Here is a 19245-nt window from a genome sequence, read left to right as displayed (position 1 = left end):
AGAGTCACGTGGTCTGACTGAGCCCACCAAGCGCCCCCAAATCTGCACGGTTTTTACATGTTGATACCATAATTGGATATCCAGTGCACATGCAAGCACACTTCTCTTTCTTGACCTTGGCACTTACGAATACCAAAAAAAGATAGTTCAAGGTTACCCTATGCTTAAATTCATTTTGACTGTTTTCTTCTCTTTGGATATCTCCGTCTGTAATCTCTGCTTCTATCTCTAGAGCCATCTAGCTATCTTGTTCGTCCTTCCTTCCTTCCTTCTTCCTTTCTTCCTTTTTCTTTCTTTCGTCCTTCCTTCCTTCCTTCCTTTCTTTTTCTTTCTTTCTTTCTTTCTTTCTTTCTTTCTTTCTTTCTTTCTTTCTTTCTTTCTTTCTTTCTTTCTTCCATCCATCCTATCGATCATATCTACTGGTAATATGTTGCACAATAGTGTGGGACTGTAAAAAAGACCTTGCAAACTGGGGCGCCTGGGTGGCTCAGTTGGTTAAGCGTCTGACTTTGGCTCAGGTCATGATCTCGTGGTTTGTGGGTTCGAACCCCACATCGGGCTCTGTGCTGACAGCTCGGAGCCTGGAGCCTGCTTTGGATTCTGTGTCTCCCTCTCTCTGTGCCCCTTCCCCACTCACACTCTGTCTCTCTCTCTGTCTCTCTCTCTCTCTCAAAAATAAACAAACATTAAAAAAAATTTTTAATGACCTTGCAAACTGAAAATGCACAAGGCAATTTTAATAATCAAGTGGAAAAATTTGTTTTATCAGCGACCTTTACAATTTTTGCTTAAACATTAAAAACTCTCTTAATTTCAGTCATAAGTATGTAGGGAAATGAAAAAAAAGCAGTAAAACTCTCTTCAGTACTTTATAATTTGAAACAGAAATATCGAGAACTAAAATGCTTTGGCCCTTTAGAAAAACGTGTCAGGAGTAGTTTGAACCGTGCTTGCCACCTTCTCATCGAGTAACTTAAGGAATGAAAATCTTCTCGGCCACGGCAAATTGCTGTACTTCTAAGTTTGGATCACCTCCTGACCTGTCCCCGTTTGTGCTTGCATTGTTATGAAGTATCAGAGCATTCTTTTAATGTGAAATTTATTTTTTTACAGATGTCACCTCCTCGAGGACAACTCGATCCTTTTCATCACGACTAGCCTCTTCGTGTTTGTTGGTAAGCTCTCTTGTGCTCCGTTTTTATTGGTTATACGTCCCGAGTCTCTCAAATGGTCATAGTGTCAATGTTCCCGTGGTCAACCACGCGTGGAAGGTTCCGATTTAACTTCCAGTGCTAGCACTTTTCGTTTCTCTGGTCTACTTTCATCTTCGTCGGCTGTTTCCCTCCCGATTATCCATTTTGTAAAAAGTTTTGTGGGGCTTTCCCTGGGAGATCAGGGAGCCGTGGAATGACACGCTTTTCTGTCTGTATGTGCGCGGAATAACAGATGTACAGTGACTAATCGCCGATAGACTTCGGTCACTGAATGGGGTGTACGTCTCTTTTTTACATAGAGATTTGTGGGCTCAAGAGCTAGCAGCAAAGTTTACCCTTGAAGCAATTACTCACATCTGATATATTACAGTAACTGAAATTGGAACCCTGTTGTTGAAAGCTGGTGGTATTTCACTAAACCATGATAGCTGAAATTTGTGTATATTGGAATCCTGCGGACAAGGATTGTTTCTGTGTGTGTTTTCCTTTTATGGAATCCTCTCTCTGGTCCTCCGATCATTTCCCCTTCTCGGCTGTTACTACTGCTACAGCCCGTTATAAAATGAACCCCATGAAGCCCTTTATTTATTCTGCTACAATGTGTCTATGACATAAGCTGGGACAGGTTTGGGGGAAATAAGCATCATTACTGAGAGAAGTCCATAAAATATTTACCTCTGGCAATTGGATAATGCTTTGAATTAGAGAAGGCTAAAAACATACTGCACAGTGCAGGGAGAGCCATCCACCCAAGTGAATCTGCACCATCTGTATGCATGGATGTGATCGTATTCCAATTTAAGAGTAAAATTCATTACTTGAGATAGTATAACTTGAAGCTAGTTAATTACTGGATTTGAAAAAAGAGCAATGCTGGCATTCACAAATAAATTAGATGTGACTCTGGTGTGTATACAGAGTAAATTACAACAATTTCAAACTATACTTTAATGGATAAGATTTCTCTTGGGTTATCTGTAGTAGAATCTAGATTCGTGGGTTCTAAACTTTAAAACGCATTTGCATCACTGGGGGTCTGCGATTTCGTAGTTTTAACTACTTCCCAGGAAATGCTAACGTAGATGACCAGACATTGAGTATCAAGAATCTAGAACTACGTAGATGTTGCTGTAAACGTTTAGGAAGTCAGTGGCTTTAGCGAATAAAACTGTGCCATATTTAAAATTGCTTTGACTCTTTTCCACTTTCCAAGTGGAAAATACGCACTGTTAAGAACAACCTTTGGACCTTTCCTAGCTTTTAAACTTCTGCCTTGGGTTTGCCTTTCCTTTCAGTACCTTCTGAAAGCTTTCTCTTTCTTTACTCCTACATGATGGCCTTCCATTCATTCACCAGCTCACCAAATCAGGCTTTAGTCTGGATGTGAACTTCTGATAGAGACTTTCTAAATGTACATCAGGACCTCCTTGCAGTCGACTGTGTGATGTGCGTATAAGATCTGGTAATGTGGAGCTGACTTCATGCACGTCTTCCCTCCTTTGGTTTCTGGAATATCACCGCTCTTGTTTCTTCTCCCACTTTTATGGGGCTACCCTCTCCATCTCCTGCACGAGCTCCTCAGTTCAGCCCCATCAGTGCTCTCCTGCCCTTCTAACAGACCAGCGGCTCCTGCCACCATCTCCTCTTGGCTCTAGTTGCCATGCATATTTCAGCGACTCCCAATTTGTGATCTTTCTACCTCCAAGACTCATAGGTTCACTCCCATAGTGACCTTGGGCAAGTTTCCTAACTATCCTGACCCTCACTTTCTGCCTCACTGTGTTCTTGTGGGGATAAAACAATTCTACTTGTAAAATGCCTGGAAGAGTTCCTGGCATCTAGCAAAGGGGTGCAAAATGCAAGCTGGTAAAGCATCTGTTGGAATTTGGAGCAACAAAGAGGCTGTATGCCACGCGATTTAGGTGTCTACTTAAGTGCCTTGAATAACGATCATGAGATTCCTCTGAGAATATTGCCCATTTCTCTGCATGGCAGATTAGCAGGTTGCAGTAAACTCTATCAATTTGAATTTATTTCTCTGGAAATGTCCCATCTTCTAGTTTGACTCAAATGCACGTAGTAACAGCTGATGCCATGGGTGCATCCAACCTGTGGGGGTGACAGATTTCCTTGGTCATATTCTCATTGTGGGCAGCTCTCTTCCATTTGAAGCCATGAGAAGCACAGTCGTCCATTTTTACTGAGGACTGTATCATCCCTCAAACATTTGTTCTTATCGATGGAATTTTTGGAATCTCGCACTTTGGAAAATACCTTAACTAATTTTGAGTTTACCATTCTATTCCTTTATAAAAAGAAAAATGTAATATTATCCTCAGACATAGCCTGAAGAATTTCAGTCTGAGAAATGAGCCTGATAGCCAATTTACAAACTACACACATTTAGTGCATTGAATTCAACACATATTCATTGAATATTTATGAAGCATCATCATCGGAATGTAACTCTCGCTGGCCTCGAATTTTTCATGAGAAGGAGGCAAATATATGAATAAAGAATTATAGTCAGATGTGTTAATTTCTCCGTGGTAAATATTAGTAGAACACATCATAGGAACCCAAAGGAGAAGACAGCCAATCTGTCCAGAAAAGTTAGAAGAATTTTCACAAAGGAAGTCGGATCAGATCTACTGGAGAAATCTCCAGGAGTGAAGAGGAGAGAGAATTCTCCAGATGTGGAGAAGAGAGCATATGCAAAGACCTCAAACCCAACAGGCCCCTGTGGGTTTGGGCAATATGTTAACTTCTGTAGGTTCACACCAGGTTCGTTGTGGGGGCCAAGTGAAAGCAACAGTGGAGGCCTAGCCTGTGGCCCACACCCTTTATCTTCCTCTCTGTAGACTTGTTCCTCCCATGGGCAGCCTTCTGGGAAGATGTGTGAACCCTTGAGCCTAGGGTTCAACCTGTGCTCCCCATCTGCCCTAGAGACCAGCCTCCTTACACTGGCCTTAGAAAAGGGTATAGGGTCATTGAGGCAGGGAATTCCAAGGTTCCAGGTCTAGAAAGATGAAGGCATAGGTCCAGGAGAGGAACATTCCTTTGCTCTAAGGAAAGAAAGCTAGAGCAGGACTTTCTACAGTTCTGTCTCAGGCAGAGGATGGATGGAGCCCAAGTTCCGTATGATTCATAAGTTGGTCGCTTGGAGAAGGTTGGATACGGAAGATGAGGCCCAACTTGTGTATTAGAAGCAGATTGTGATTCGTTTTGATTTTAAAAATATATAATGGTCATTGTCTCCGACTATAATTAGTGGAATCTAATTTTACTGTCTAGGATCAAAAAGTTCAACCCGAAAAATTATACTGCTCGGTTTATAACGTGGTTGTGAATGAATTATTGATTAGTAGTGTTACTCATTTTCAAAGAATTAGAATGCCAGGAACTATACTTAAGCCAAAAGTTGCGTTAGACAGAATTAAATCTCTTCTCTCCAAATTTGATTGTTGCTAGCACTTCTAATCTTGCAGTGATTCAAAAATATAAGCATAGCCTATTAGATGCTGGTCATCTCAAATTAAAGAACGGTGCCTTGTAATTGCGCTGTGCTTATCCTTATTATATGTACTGATTTAGTCTATATATGTGAAGTAAGAGTGCTTATATTTCCAAAATCTTAAACTTCATACCCATGAGTGAGGTCTAGCAAATACCTAGCTAAAACTTTCCATCAAGGCAGAAAGTTGGAGGCGAAGAGTTATATACCATAGAATAATCACATTTCAAGAGTTTTTCTCTTTCCTTTCCTTTCCTTTCCTTTCCTTTCCTTTCCTTTCCTTTCCTTTCCTTTCCTTATGTTTGTTTATTTTTAGAGAACAAATATGATCAGGGGAGGGGCAGAGAGAGAGGGAGAGAGAGAGAATCCCCAACAGGCTCCGCACTGTCATCTCAGAGCCTGACCTGAGCCAAAATCAAGAATCAGACACTTAACTGACAGAGCCACCCAGGATCCCCTCGAGAGTTTTCCTTTAATATAAGTCAGAGAAAGACAAATATCATATGATTTCACTCATATGTGGAAATTAAGGAATAGAACAAAAGAACAAAGGAAAAAAAAGACACAAAACCAAAAAAGAAACTCTTAACTATAGAGAACAGTTGCGCGGATGGTTACCAGAGGGGAGGTGGGTGGGGGGTGGGGTAGTAGATGATGGGGATTTAGAAGTGCACTTGTGACGAGCTTTGGTGATGCATGGGAAGTGTCGAGCCACTATGTTATACCTGAAACTAATAGAACACTGTATGTTAACTATACTGGACTTAAAGTTTTCAAACAGTGTTTTTTTAATTTCGTTCACCAGTTGCCGTGTTTCTTAGAGTCATTCTGATTTATATCTCAAACTACTTTTCATCGTAGAACATGACTCAAATTTACAGTAAGTCTACTGTGTTTGCTAAGAAATCCTGCGGCTGCTTAATGACACCATCGGGAAATAAAACGGAAAAAAAAAAGTTAAAGAGAAGTGGGTCAGGCAGGAACTGAAGGAAAAAAAGAAAGGAGAACAAAAAGGGATAAGAAGTTGTGTGCACTGGATAGTGTTGGGTGAGAAGGCGGTAACTGCTCAAGTTGTCCCTTAATGACCAGTCACCATATGTGTTTACCTCTAATGCATTTTACAGATGGGCAGAACATTCAGGATTAGGACACACAAAGCTTTTTCTATAAAGCTTCAACTTCCTGGAGACAGTGGGCATTAATAAATTAAAATTTAGTGACACATTGATAAGTAAAAGTTAAAAAAAAGTAAAACCCCAAATATGAAAATCATGCCAGGAGCGCCTGGGTGGCTCAGTTAGTTAAGTGTCTGATTTTGGCTCAGGTCATGATCTCATGATTTGTGGGTCCACCCCTGCGTTGGGCTCTGTGCTGACAGCTCAGAACCTGGAGCCTGCTTCTGATTCTGCGTCTCCCTCTCTCTCCGCCCCACCTCTGCTTGTGTTCTGTCTCTCTCTCTCAAAAATAAATAAAATATTTAAAAAATAAAAAAAAAAAAAAAGGAAAATCACGCCAAAGCTCCTATTTCTCCCTTGAACTTGGGGACCAAGTTATGAACATGATAAGAAGTTGTAAACTCTACTTGGGACTAATCAGCATTGCTGTTCGGGGTCCTTTCACACTAATTTAAGGTGACTATGGTCGTAGAATCCTATGATGCTTCAGCACGCTGTCATTTCACATGCTTTAAGCACATAGGAGAGGAAGAAGAAGGAGAAAAGGAACCCACCTTTCTGTGGCAGTTGTAACTCAAAATACTGTGTGTTCTCTTTTAGTCTCTTGTTGGTTCTAGCTAGAACTCATTTATTTTGCTAAAGGAAATTTAACGTGGAAGAGATGCATTGGGTATGACAGATGAAAGTCACTTTTCTCAGCAAAAGACATTTTAATCTCAGGGCATATTCTCGAATAACCAATGCTATTAAAAAGCGGGCAGCTGGAGTACCCTATAAGACACAAAATGAACGAAAGCAGTCCACGTGATCAGTACAGGCTCACAATATTCAGTGCTAGGTAGATGCGTCATCCAGATGCCTTATAAAATCCAACTTTGTTCAAGTGACCAGATATTTTGGCATTGTGTAGACAGAGTCTTAGTTCTACAAATGTTAAGTTAGGTGACACCAGATTTTTCTGCTGAAGACCACTCCGGTGACCGAATTCAACATTAAACACTTAGTTGAAAAAGTAGTGATTTGGTTTTAAAATTAAAAAAAAAAAAAAGAAAAGGTTTAAGTTAATTTTCATCAGGGTGAATTTGTTTAAATGTGGTTGGAAGACGTGTAAAAACTTAAAAACGTGGTTGGGGGGAGCGACCCAGAGCAATACAGGTCTGTGTCACAATGCTACTTTTCAGTTAGAGAGTTCTCTTCGTTCTTCAGAAATTTCCATATATAGTTTCTCATTTAATTCTCCAAACCAATTTTTTAAAGTAATACAAATTATTCCATTTTCCAATCTAGAGGTGACAAAAATGAGTCCCAGACAGGTGAAGTGACCTGCCTAGAGGGGGCAGATTGTTGTAATAGGCTTCTCACGTTGTTCATGCGTCCCTGTATGTATTTCCTTACGTGTCTACACCCACTTTAACTGCACTTAACTCATATTGTTTTTGGCCAATGGAGCAACAGCAAACATGGCACAAACAGAGGCTTGACAGGTGCTTTTTCCCCTTCTTCCTGCTGGGAATCTTTGTGCCACAAGGTGCCGCCTGATGGGCCACCTGGAGACCAGGCCAAGGCCGCAGACATATGGATGAGGGCATCATAGATCTACCAGCCCCAGCGAAATAGCCAAGGGGGTAGGACCAGCCAGCCAGCCGTCAGATTCATGAATTAATAATCAGTCATTGTCTTTTTTTTTTTTTAAGTTTGTTTATTTATTTTGAGAGAGACGGAGACTGCCTGAGTGGAGGAGGGGCAGAGAGAGAAACAGAATCCCAAGCAGGCTCCGTGTGGTTGGCTCAGAGCCCGATGCGGGGCACAAACCCACGAACCACTGAGATCCTGACCTGAGCCAAAATCAAGAGTCAGGCACTTAACTAACTGAGCCACTCAGGTGCCCTCTTCCTATGTTTTTTAACCATGTGGGAAATGTGGTTGCAGTATATTTGTATTACCTATTTTATTTTATTTTATTTTATTTTATTTATTTTTTAACATTTATTTTTGAGAGAGAGGGAGAGTATGAGTAGTAGAAAGGCAGAGAGAGAGAGAGAGAGAGAGAGAGAGAGAGAGAGAGAGAATCTGAAGCGGGCTCTGAGCTGACAGCAGAGAGCCCAATGTGGGGCTTGAACTCACAAATGGTGAGATCATGACCTGAGCTGAAGTCGGACGCTCAACCGACTGAGCCTCCCGTGCACCCCTGGGGATGACTGTTAAAGCATCGAGCACTAACTCACAAACCTAGAGTCACAAGGCGGACGGAGCAAGACCAAAGCACAGAACTTTTGAATCCAATTTCAGCCCTCCACTGGGGGATGGAAAAGTGGGTATTTTACCCAGAAGTTGAAAGACATTGATCTAAAGGATTTGAAAAATCGAAAAGGGAGAAATCAGATCCTTCCACAGGGACTGTCAGAGGCTTTAGTTTTTGCTTATTTTTACAAAATTCTTTTATCTTTGTAACTAAATAGCTGTTATCTACAGACACATTTTTTCCTACTCTTAGATTTGTTCCTTCGTCGCTTGTATCATAGTATGTGGCTTTCATTAAGGGTTAAGTTTTCCAGGGGAAAATGTAAGATAAAACCATTCAGGGTTATTCATTTATTGTCTTGACATATTTATAATTCATGGCATATGTATTTTACCTTCTATAGGCCTGTGGGGTTGAATAAAATACCCAGTGTAGCATAGAGCAACATTTTTTTTTTCAGACTTCCCTCCACGGGGCTCGTGCATACTCAAATTAGTAGTTCACAACTGCTCAGGAATAAAACAAGTTATTTTTGTTGTTTTACATGGCCCCAAAATACCGTGCAGAGTATCCCAATGAAAACAAACATTCATGTTTTCCATATTTGTTGTCCTAGTAGTGGCTTTGGTGAATTTCCCTCAAATCTCCCAACGGTTTCTTCGGGTTTCGTACCAAGATTGATCTTTCTCAGGCACAAAATGATTTTTTAGAAACTAAGATTTAATTTGAATGGGGACGGGGAAGTAGGTGAAACAATGGCTTTTCGGGGGAGGCTGGCCGCAACTTTGAAGTCCAGAGCTATAGGCATGGCTTTGTAATGCCCCACTGGAAAAAAAAAAAAAAAATCCCACAGAAAAGTAAACATTTTGACAAGGATCTAGACATCAATTGGAGCTCATCCAGTATTAAACAGAAACACATGCTTTGTTCAAGGCATTTACAGAAACAAAACCATCCTGCCTTCTTTATTTATTTTTTTAAAGTTCAGTCTTCTATTTATGCCCTGTCATGACTAAAGGAGACTATGAATTGGAAACAAAGGCACATTCTTCCAACTAAAATCTGAAACACGTCCACTTTCTCCTTTCCAGTGCCTTTACCCGTGACCTCGCGGCCCGTGCTCTCACCCTCCTCCACCGTGCCCTTCCACGTGTTACTATATTTTTATTTTTATTTTTTTAAGGAGTCTCCACACCCAGTGTGGAGCTGAACTCGGGGCTCGAGCTCACGACCCTGAGATCAAGACCTGAGCTGAGATCAAGACTTGGACGCTTAACCGATTGAGCCGCTCAGGTGCCCCCACCACGCGTTACTATAAATGTGCTTTGGCCAAATATTAATGCTAGGCGCCGATAGCAAGAAAGCCAAACATACACCCTGAGGAGAGTCCCGAGAGTCAACTCTTTTTTTTGTTGTTTTATTTTCCTCTTTACTTGAGCTGTACCTGTGATGCTGGTGTCCCCTGTGATCTGGAAGCTTCCCACTCTGGAGGTGGGGAGTATTCTCTACACTAGTGCCAGGAGCGGGTGTAAGTGCACTTTCTGGACCCTACAAGCCCCACATTTGAAGAAGTGTGATCTATGAAGCAGTGTAGACAATAGTGACACAAAACCAAATAGTCAAAGAGCTTTGTTAATCCCGTGGGATAAGCCAGCACAAAACCAAAGCAAATGCCCCCCACCCCCCAAACCTAGAATATTTTTGTTTTTATAGGAGTTGTACAACTGGTTCATTCACTAAACTTCTCACTTTTCAACTCATTATTTTGGTGTAGATTTGATGCCTTGGTAATTCTATTAAAAACAGACAGTTGGAGTGTTTGTAGAGTGTAGGTACAGTGAAGCACTGACAGTTTTGGCCAAATTTCTCGAAGGATCCTTTAGCTTCTAATCATTACAAAAGAATCCTCTGAGGAAGGCAGTTTTCCATATTAAATTTCACCGTTACCTGTTTGTAAAACTGAAACGCAGTAAAATGGGAGAACATCTGTCTTTAATATTTCTTTCAAATCGCAGTTGTGATGGATGTTTCCAAGACCACCCACCTGAGGGATGTGGAGGCACCAAATGGTCATAAGAATGACGCTAGACCCACATCGGAACCCCATTGCTCATGCTCGCCATGTTGCTATGTGGCAGTAGCTTGAGCTCCTCTCCTCCTTTTCCGGGAATTTCCTACCTGGACAGAAACAGATCTAAGAGGGGGCCCGCAAATGTCTTCCCAGTAAGAGCACCTTCTGGTGCTTAGAACTGGCCTGTGTCCCTCCTCCCAATCGATGTCCGTTTGGGTTTGCTGTTGGAGGCACCATCTTTTGGAAACCACCGGCCACTCTGGAGATGTCCCTGTGTCATCAGAGAACGGCCATGAGTAGAAACACTCCTCCCTCGTGCTGCCTGAGGGTAGACGGCATCATTGGCCCTGTCCCGGGTTGGGGAAGGGCCTCTTTCTCACAGCATCGTTAGGTCCACGTCTCTTCAATCACCATTCCTCAGAAAAATTGTAACTCTCTTCTCCCCCTGTACATCAGGCTCTCTTCAGCTGGATTTCACACGAAATTCCTCATACGTTCAGTGCGTTTTCAGGACTCCCATCCCAATTTATTTATTAAAGATCAACACCATTGGTCACACAGCAAGTGAACAGAAGCTTTTTACCCCAAATTTAAAAATTAATGAAGTTGGGGCACCTGGGTGGCTCAGTCGGTTGAGCCTCGGACTTCGGCTCAGGTCATGATCGCACGGTTCGTGGGTTCAAGCCCCGCATCGGGCTCTGTGCTGACAGCTTGGAGCCTGGAGCCTGCTTCAGATTCTGTGCCTCCCTCTCTCTCTGCCCCTAACCCACTCGCGTTCTGTCTCTGTCTCAAAAATAAATAAACATTAAAAAAAAATTTTTTTTTAATTAATGAAGTTGGATCATCTGGACCGTTGGTACCAAACCAAGGCATCCTGGGGCATATGAAGATTTCCCAAGGGGCATGCTCGCATGGAGTGGTTTAAGGGAAACAGTTTTCTTGTCAGACATTTGTATTTGAAGCCTCAAACGCTGGTCGTCCTCACCTCCCCTTTCAGAATGGCCCTTATCCTGCTTTATAAAGAAAGGCATGCCTTTCACTCATCCGGAATCTTACTATTGTGCAGTGCCCCAGGGTGGACAGACCTCTGGGATGCCAGACAAAAAGACCATTTGAAATACTGTGGTCAACTCAGCCTTCTTTGATCAGGGCACCGTGAGCTCATGGTAAGTCTTCGTGTCCTTCTGCCTTCTATTTATGTCGGTTAAATGTAGAGCGAGATGAGTTGCTGGTTGTGGCAGAATGAACTCACATATGTTGTGGAACAGAAGGGCAGCAGTGGACGGTTTTCAGTCAGTACCCGTGCTTTCTTTGAGCATGTGCCTGTGGACATTGACTTCGCATGGAAAAGGCAGTATGTTTGCGGTACAGTGATGATGAGCACAAGATCCTGTAGTCTCTTCATTGTACCTCTGGACTCCCATATTCCTTGATTATTCCATCTTCAGTCACTGGCTCTGTAACTGGAGACAAGCCTCAGTTTCCCCATCTCTAAAATGCCGTTAAAATAGTGCCCACTGGGACACCTGGGTGGCTCAGTGTGTTAAGCGTCCGACTTTGGCTCAGGTCACGATCTCGCAGTCCGTGGCTTCGAGCCCCGCGTCGGGCTCTGTGCTGACAGCTCGGAGCCTGGAGCCCGCTTCGGATTCTGTGTCTCCCTCTGTCTCTGCCCCTCCCCCATTCGCACTATGTCTCTCAAAAACGAATAAACGTTGAAAAAAAATTTTTTTTAAGTGCTGACTACAGCAGGCTGCGGTGAGGATTAATGGAGGCAACGTTGGAAAAACATTTCAGAGAAGACCAGAGCAAAATAAATGCTTAAGAAGTGTTTGTTTCATGGATAAAACGCACTTACAGATTAAGTTAGAATGGGAGAGCATCCCCAGGTGTGACCAGCTATCCAGTAGTGGAGTACAGAGTTCTCCCTTCCCCAGAGAGAAGTCTGGCCTCTGTCCTGGTTTCTTGGACGGTAACCTGTAAGCCCTCAGAATGTGTCGTCCGAGGAAAGTTGTCAAAAGTTGACATTGAGGAAAGTGCTTCTGTTTACCTGGAGGCCTTTGGGCAGTGGACAGAGCCAGCGCAGTTTGGAGTGGAAGCTTTGTGCCACACCAACGATGTGCTGTGCAGTGGGGTTTGCATCATGGAGGGACGGGAGACTGAGATCTGCTGTCTGGGCAGTCACTCAGGGTGAGGTGATGGAGCCCCTGGGAAATCCCTGGACACTGAAGCTCGAGCGAGCTCCCCAGCTTGGAAAGACTCGCTGTACGTTGTCCCACGCCAGTGCTGGAAAAGTAAAGTGGATCGCGACTCCCTGGGGAGAGGACAGCCAGAAGCTCCACATCGCATACTTTCTCTGACTCCGCCCCACCCAGCCTTTCCCTTGGCTGATTTTAATCCGTATCTCTCAGCTGTGATAAGCGTAGCAGTCAGTATAACAGCTTCAGGGGTGTTACACTGAAACCCAAGTGTAACTGAAGGCCTTCTTGCTAATTCTGGAACCCAAGAGTGGTCTTAGGGATCCCTGAACTTGCGATTGCTGTCACAAGTGGACATGGTCTTGTTCGTTTCATAAGGCATCTAACTATTGGGTTCCTATGTTGTATACCTGAATCCAGTACAGTATTGTCTGTCTACTCTTCAATTAAAAAAAAAAAAAAAGTGGGTGTGGTCTTGTGGACTCTTTTCTCCAAACTTTGTACCTGCGAAAGGACTTTTTCTTTGTGCCCATAAGACTTGGTGTTGTCCCGTTGGCTAACTTGGATTTTGTGATCATTTGTTTCCGAACTCAGCAATTAACTCTTATTTTCTAAATAGGGACACATATGGAGGAGAATTACTTAATCCGACTGATAACCCAGAAGGAACTTGCAAATACTCCTGTGTTGTTGTGAAGTCCCTCAGCCTCAACCTTGCCTATGGCTGTTGGTCGTGATGCAGCGGTCTGACACCTTGGCTTCCGATCAGCTCCACGGGGCGCTCAGTATGGACGACGAACTGAGTTCCTTTAGACAAGTCAGTGTCTTATCAGTTCTGTTTCTCTGGAGAAGCCCGACTCTTGCCAAGGTGGAGGCGCCTAAGAATCATCTCAAGGTTATTGTTGAAGGTGAGCTGGATCCAGTCTACTGCTCTCCCAGAGCAAAGGAAACAAGAAAAATTAGAACGTCACAGGTGGAAACAACATAGAGAGGGTTTTCCGTTTCCCTCAACATCCTTCGTCTATTCCAGTCATTCTGCTTGTATGAAGAGGACTTACAGGTTCCCAAACAGAGTGTTTCTTCATGTTCTGGAAAGGATCCATTCTCGTAACAGCAGCCACTGAAAACGACAGCTCAGGAAACCTAGTGCGCACTTGTAGTCAAAATCGACGGACGGTAATAGCAAACCACGACGAACTACTCCTCATTCTCTGTGTGATAAATGCAACTCATACATGATCTCATTTGGCCTCCATCACAACAATGCACAGCAGCTGTGATTTCTCCCATTTTATTTTATTTCACTCTTTTACTTTAAATTTTTTAAAAATGTTTTTATTTATTTTTGAAGGTGAGAGAGAGCATGAGCAGGGGAGGAGCAGAGAATGAGGGAGACATAGAATTGGAAGCAGGCTCCAGGCTCTAAGCTGTCAGCACAGAGCCCGACGCGGGGCTCGAACTCACGAACTGTGAGATCATGACCTGAGCCAAAGTTGGGCGCTTAACCGACTGAGCCACCCAGGCGCCCCACATTCTATTTTATTTTAGAGAAAGAGCATGCAAATGAGCAGGGGAGAGGAGCAGAGAGAGACAGTCTCTCAAACAGGCTCCATGCCTATCTTGGAGCCTAGTGGGGCTCCATCCCACAACCCTGGGACTATCACCTGAGCCAGAATCAAGAATCGAACACTCAACCCACCGAGCCACCCAGGTGCCCCTATTTCTCCTGTTTTAAAAACAAGGAAACTGAAGTTCATAAAGTTTCTGGTCAAAGCTTGCTAGAAGGGTGTGTTGACCCAGCCCTAGGGGACACACAGACGGAAAAACTAATGTCCACTACACGGAAGGAACTTTGTCTGGAGAAGTGAACTAAGATTGCCAGGCAAGCGAGAACCACTGCACAGGCCAGAGAAGACAGAAGCTGTCACCAGAAGTCGGGCCGGTCACGCCTGGGGAACCCCACACGGATATTTCATATCGTGGGCACCCATTTACGAGAGCAGGATGGGGCGGTGGAGAGGCAGCAATTTGACTCTGGGGCCGGATCCTGGGCTCCAGTCTGAGCTCTAGCATGACTGCCCTTCAATCTGGGAAATTCCTCTTCTCTAGGCCTATGTCTCCCTACCTATAAAAGGCAATTAGATTAGAAAATCCTGGAGTTTTGCAAAGATTGTGCAAACCTCTCTGTAAAACACGACCCCAAGCTCGGTTTTCGTGTCTTTCTCAAAAAGAAAAATACAGATTTGTTGTGCACGTGTCCCATTTGAATCCCTTCTACTCCTCATTATCTGCTCTATTTCCCTGTATATTTGTCTAGATTTGAGAGAAAAAAAATCCTTGGTTAGAAACAATCACTCTACACTTGTGAAATACTGTTTTCATCCCCGGCATCTTCCGTTCTTCTTAAGAGAAGCCCGAGTGATAGTCACCGTGCTCTAATGAGAGAAATTATTTCAGAACGTCAGCATGTCACCTTGAAGGAGTTTACCGGTTTAAAAATGGGTCTTGAAGTGTACAGAAGAGGCATAATTTGCATACTTTTGCTTCCTGTAACAGTCTTTTTCCAAATAACACATCTGTCCTGTCTCCATTTGCCTGAAGCAGTGTAGAGCGCATACTGTCTTTGAAAGAGAGAATTAATAATGCATTAGGCAGCCTTCATCTGGAGTAACAGTTCAGGTGTAGTCCAGTCGGCATCTAATCCAAGATACTAATATCATAGTCTCTGGGAGGGTGGGATTCCCATGTAAATTGCCATCGATTTTGTACTTTAATTTGACAGTCACTAATGTAATGTATGCTATGAACAAGGAAGGACCCATGCTGGATGAGGCATATAAAGAAAACCAACTTCTCTGACATTCGGTTTCCTCATCTCTGGAATGCTTACCATTGTAATATTTACCTGAAAAAGAAAGAAGGTGGTGCCTTTAAAATTCCAGTTTCTGGCGTGGTGGAGATATTCACTAACCAGTAACCTCGCCGTAGCAGATGTAAACCCTCGTTGCCCTGAAGGAACTGAATGTAAGTAGTGAGAATTCCTGCCGTCCTAATGACTGACAATATTAGAAGCCAGAATGTGGTCAGAGAGAGAAAGATGGCAAGAACAAGAGCGGGTACGTTGAGGGAGAAGAGAGTACTTTCGTTTAGAGAAGTGAGGTAAGAATGTATCATGGCATTTGCCATTTCTTTTGGGCCTTAAACGATTCGGTTTTTGGGGACCCTGGGTGGCTCAGTCAGTTGAGTGTCCAACTCTTGCTTTCAGCTCAGGTCATGATCCCGGGGTAGCCCCCTGTTAAGCATGGAGCCTGCTTGAGGTTCTCATCCTCTCTTCCTCTCCCTCTCTCCTTCTCTTTCTCTCCCTCCCTCCCTCTCTCTCCCTCCCTCCCTCCCTCCCTCTTTCCTTCTCCCTCACCATCTCCCTCTTTCTCTCTCCCTCTCTCCCTCTCCCCTGCTGGCACACTCTTTCTCTAATAAAAAAATAATAATAAAACACTAAAAGATTAGGTTTCCATATGCAGTGCAAGGGTATTTGATTTGTAGACTCTCCTTCAGTTATCAGCCCTGATCAGGATAATGTAGCGGGCAGGTAGAATGTCTATGGTAAAGTAACGTAACTGGATACTAAGAAATCGTTCCAAGGGGCAGGTTGTAGAACCCTGGCTCTAGTTTGTCCTGGTTAGCACTTTGACAGTGACTTGATTATCACATTGCCAGAGGACATGGAAGCTGCAGGGATGGTATGGGTGGAATAATGGGACGCAAATCCAGTGGGTTTAATCTTGTAAGATGATGTTTAAGAGCACACGTATTTACAGTTCTGTAATGAGATCCACCAAATAATCAGGCTCTAGAGTTTAGGTAGGAAAAAAAATGATGAGTTTAGTCAACTGTAAGTCATATGAGAGAGAACGTCTAAAAACCCATTGAGGGGCTCTTGGGTGGTTCATTTGGTTGGGCATCCAGCTCTTGATTTCAGTTTAGGTCATGATCTTGCTGCTCGTGAGTTCGAGCCCTGCATTGGGGTCTGTGCTGGCAGTGCAGAGCCTGCTTGAGATATGCCCTCTCTCTCTCTCCCCCTCCCCTGCTCACTCGCTCTCTCAAAGTGAGTAAATAAACTTAAAAAAAACCTCATTGAGATTTCATGCTGCAGTAATAAAATTTCACTCAACAAACATCTAATGAAGGGCTACTATATGCAAAGAACATATATCCATAAAGAGTACACATTTGGACGCTGTGATCTCAGGACTTGACTTTTAATAGAATCAATAGAAATGAAATGAATTTCACAGTTGAATGTTGCACTCCAACTGTGACAAGTGCCAGGAGGGAAAAGTACAGGGTGCCACACGTACACATAACAAGGGGACCTGAGCTCACGTCAGGGTCTGGGGAGGCCTCCTTGAAGAGATGACTTTCACTGAGAAAGATGACGGGAATTAACCAGGTAAAAAATCTTCCAGGTAGAGGAGGCAGCATTTATGAAGGTCTTCAGCCAAAAATGAGGCTGCAGACGGCAAAGACAAGACACGCCAGGACTGAGTCTCGAAGGAATTCAGTTCAACTGGAAAGTCCTGAGATAACTGGATGACTCCTACGAGGTGGAATGTGGTCAGTGCTGTGAAAGATCTCAGAATAAAGTTTTGCAGATCATAGGAGATCTTTCTGTTTGCCCGGGAATTAGGTGAAAATTCACCAAGATGAGCTTTCGTTTGGGTTTTTTTTTATTTTCGAGAGAGCGTGCACACATGTGAGCAAGGGAGAGTGAGTGGGGGGGGGGGGGAGAGAACCTCAAGCAGCCTCCACGTTCAACGCAGAGCCCAACATGGGGCTCAGTCCCATGACTATGGGATCATGAGCTGATATCAAGAGTCAGATGCTCAACCAACTGAGCTACCCAGGTGCCCCTCGTTTAGGTCTTTAAAGAAAGATGTGGTTCTGGTGGGCAGGGTTAGGGTATCCTCCAGAGGCAAAGACTGGTTAGAGGAGGATAAGAAGAGTTAAACAGGGAGGAAGAGGCTCGGTATGGTGTGGGATCGTGGGAATTGAAGAGAAGTTTACAACGAGAGATGGGTCATCATTTGGGATGATTTGACAGTGTTCAGGTAGGATGAGAACTGAGCTCCATCCACCGTATTCACCCAACTGGAAATTACTGGTAAACTTAGCATGAGTGGACTGAGCTGTGAGTAAAAAGTGAGGAAATGGAGCCCACAGGTAGGGAGCGGCCCAGAACGGCTCGAAAACTCAACGCTGTAGGCTTCCGGTGACCGGATCCTTGTGATGTTCCTTTTTTTTTTAATTTTTGGAATGAAGCACAGAGCAATAGTCATGCAGTAGTCCTACAAAACTTAATTTCAGTTGGATGAATGAATATTTGGGGAAAGAAAGGTTAATTATACTAGAAATAGGACAAGACTTTGGGGAAAAAGACTTACTATCACACTTTGTCTCTAGCAAATTACTAACTTTGTGACCTTGGGCAAGTCATTTAACCACTTGGAGCCCTACTTTCCTTACTTATAAAATGAGGATAATGATAATTGATCTAATTTCCCTAAAGAGTTGGTAAGCATGCAAAAGTAAGAAACTTTCCATGAATGTGTGGGGTCCTTATCTAATAAAAGATACTTTAGTATTCGAAGGATTTGAAGCTATGTCATGGACTGAGGAGGTGGTCAGATCATTGCCTCCTCTTCCTGGACTACATTTCCCAGGGACCCTTGCGCTGGAATAGCCCTGTGTTTGTGTGTGAGCCGTGACTTGTGACCAGAGGGGTTATGTGTCGCTTCCGGGACCGGGTCATTGAAGCCTCCCCAAAGGGCCCCTACATGCTCCTGCTGCTTTTAATGGTTTCCTGCAGATGGGTGATGGGGTAAGAACTTGTAAGTTCCTACTACCAACCTGGAAGACAATTTGGTGTTTGTGTCAAAATTTGAACATTCTCCTATCCCACAGTCCTGCTATTGTAGTCCCAGGTATATTAGCTCTAGAGAAAGTTGGAAATGTGCTCTTACGAGACATTTTTTTTAATGTTTATTTATTTTTGAGAGAGAGGAACAGAGTGTGAACAGGGGAGAGGCAGAGAGAGAGGGAGACACAGAATCTGAAGCAGGCTCCAGGCTCTGAGCTGTCAGCACAGAACGCGACGCGGGGCTCGAACACACGGACCATGAGGTCATGACCTGAGCCGAAGTCGGACACTTAGCCAACCAAGCGACCCAGGTGCCCCTCTTAGGAGACATTTTTGAGTGGGTTTGTTTGTAATAACCCAAACTGATGGCAATCCCAATGTCTTTCAATAGGAAATCCAATGTCCATGCATAGAAGAATGGAGAAAGCAATTGAAATTCACAAAGATTAATTAACACTATGGGAACAAATCACTATACATGACATGATGTGAATGGAAGTAAGAAGTATAATGATAGGTGAAAAACACAAGTCACAAAGGAAAACATGTGGCAAAATTATGAAAGACTGAATAAGATAAAACAACGGGGCCAAGAAATACACTTTTTAACACTGTATGCATCAGTGACTTTTTCAAAAGGAGGAAGGGAATTGTATAAATAATGCCAAAAAAAAAATACTGCACACAACCACCATGAAACTTGGTGACTGAAAGAAAGAAACACGTGGGGCACCTGGGTGGCTCAGTTGGTTAAGCATCTGACTTTGGCTTACGTCATGATCTCACGGGTTGTGAGTTTGAGCCCCGCGTTGGGCTCTATGCTGGCAGCTCAGAGCCTGGAGCCTGCTTCGGGTTCTGTGTCTCCCCGTCTCTCTGCCCTTTTGCCACTCGTTCGCTCACTCGCTCTCTCTCTCTCT

At 43.5% G+C, this 19245-nt stretch overlaps 1 long non-coding RNA gene and 1 other non-coding gene across 2 annotated transcripts in view; both read left to right on the top strand.

Annotated features, from left to right (window-relative positions):
- The window catches only part of LOC109252706 (uncharacterized), a 413372-nt gene that overhangs the window by 18505 nt on the left and 375622 nt on the right, over nt 1–19245 (top strand). The window contains exon 2 of the long non-coding RNA XR_008423024.1: nt 1114–1175. This is a non-coding gene — a long non-coding RNA (uncharacterized LOC109252706). The remainder of the gene's footprint in view (nt 1–1113; nt 1176–19245) is intronic.
- On the top strand, nt 477–561 carry TRNAQ-UUG (transfer RNA glutamine (anticodon UUG)). Its single transcript has one exon. It is a non-coding gene; the product is annotated as a tRNA-Gln (tRNA).

This window comes from Panthera pardus, unplaced genomic scaffold (genome assembly GCF_024362965.1).
Source record: "Panthera pardus isolate Hobbes unplaced genomic scaffold, ASM2436296v1 HiC_scaffold_17, whole genome shotgun sequence".
NCBI lineage: Eukaryota > Metazoa > Chordata > Mammalia > Carnivora > Felidae > Panthera > Panthera pardus.
This window is presented reverse-complemented; position numbering and strand designations above follow the sequence as displayed.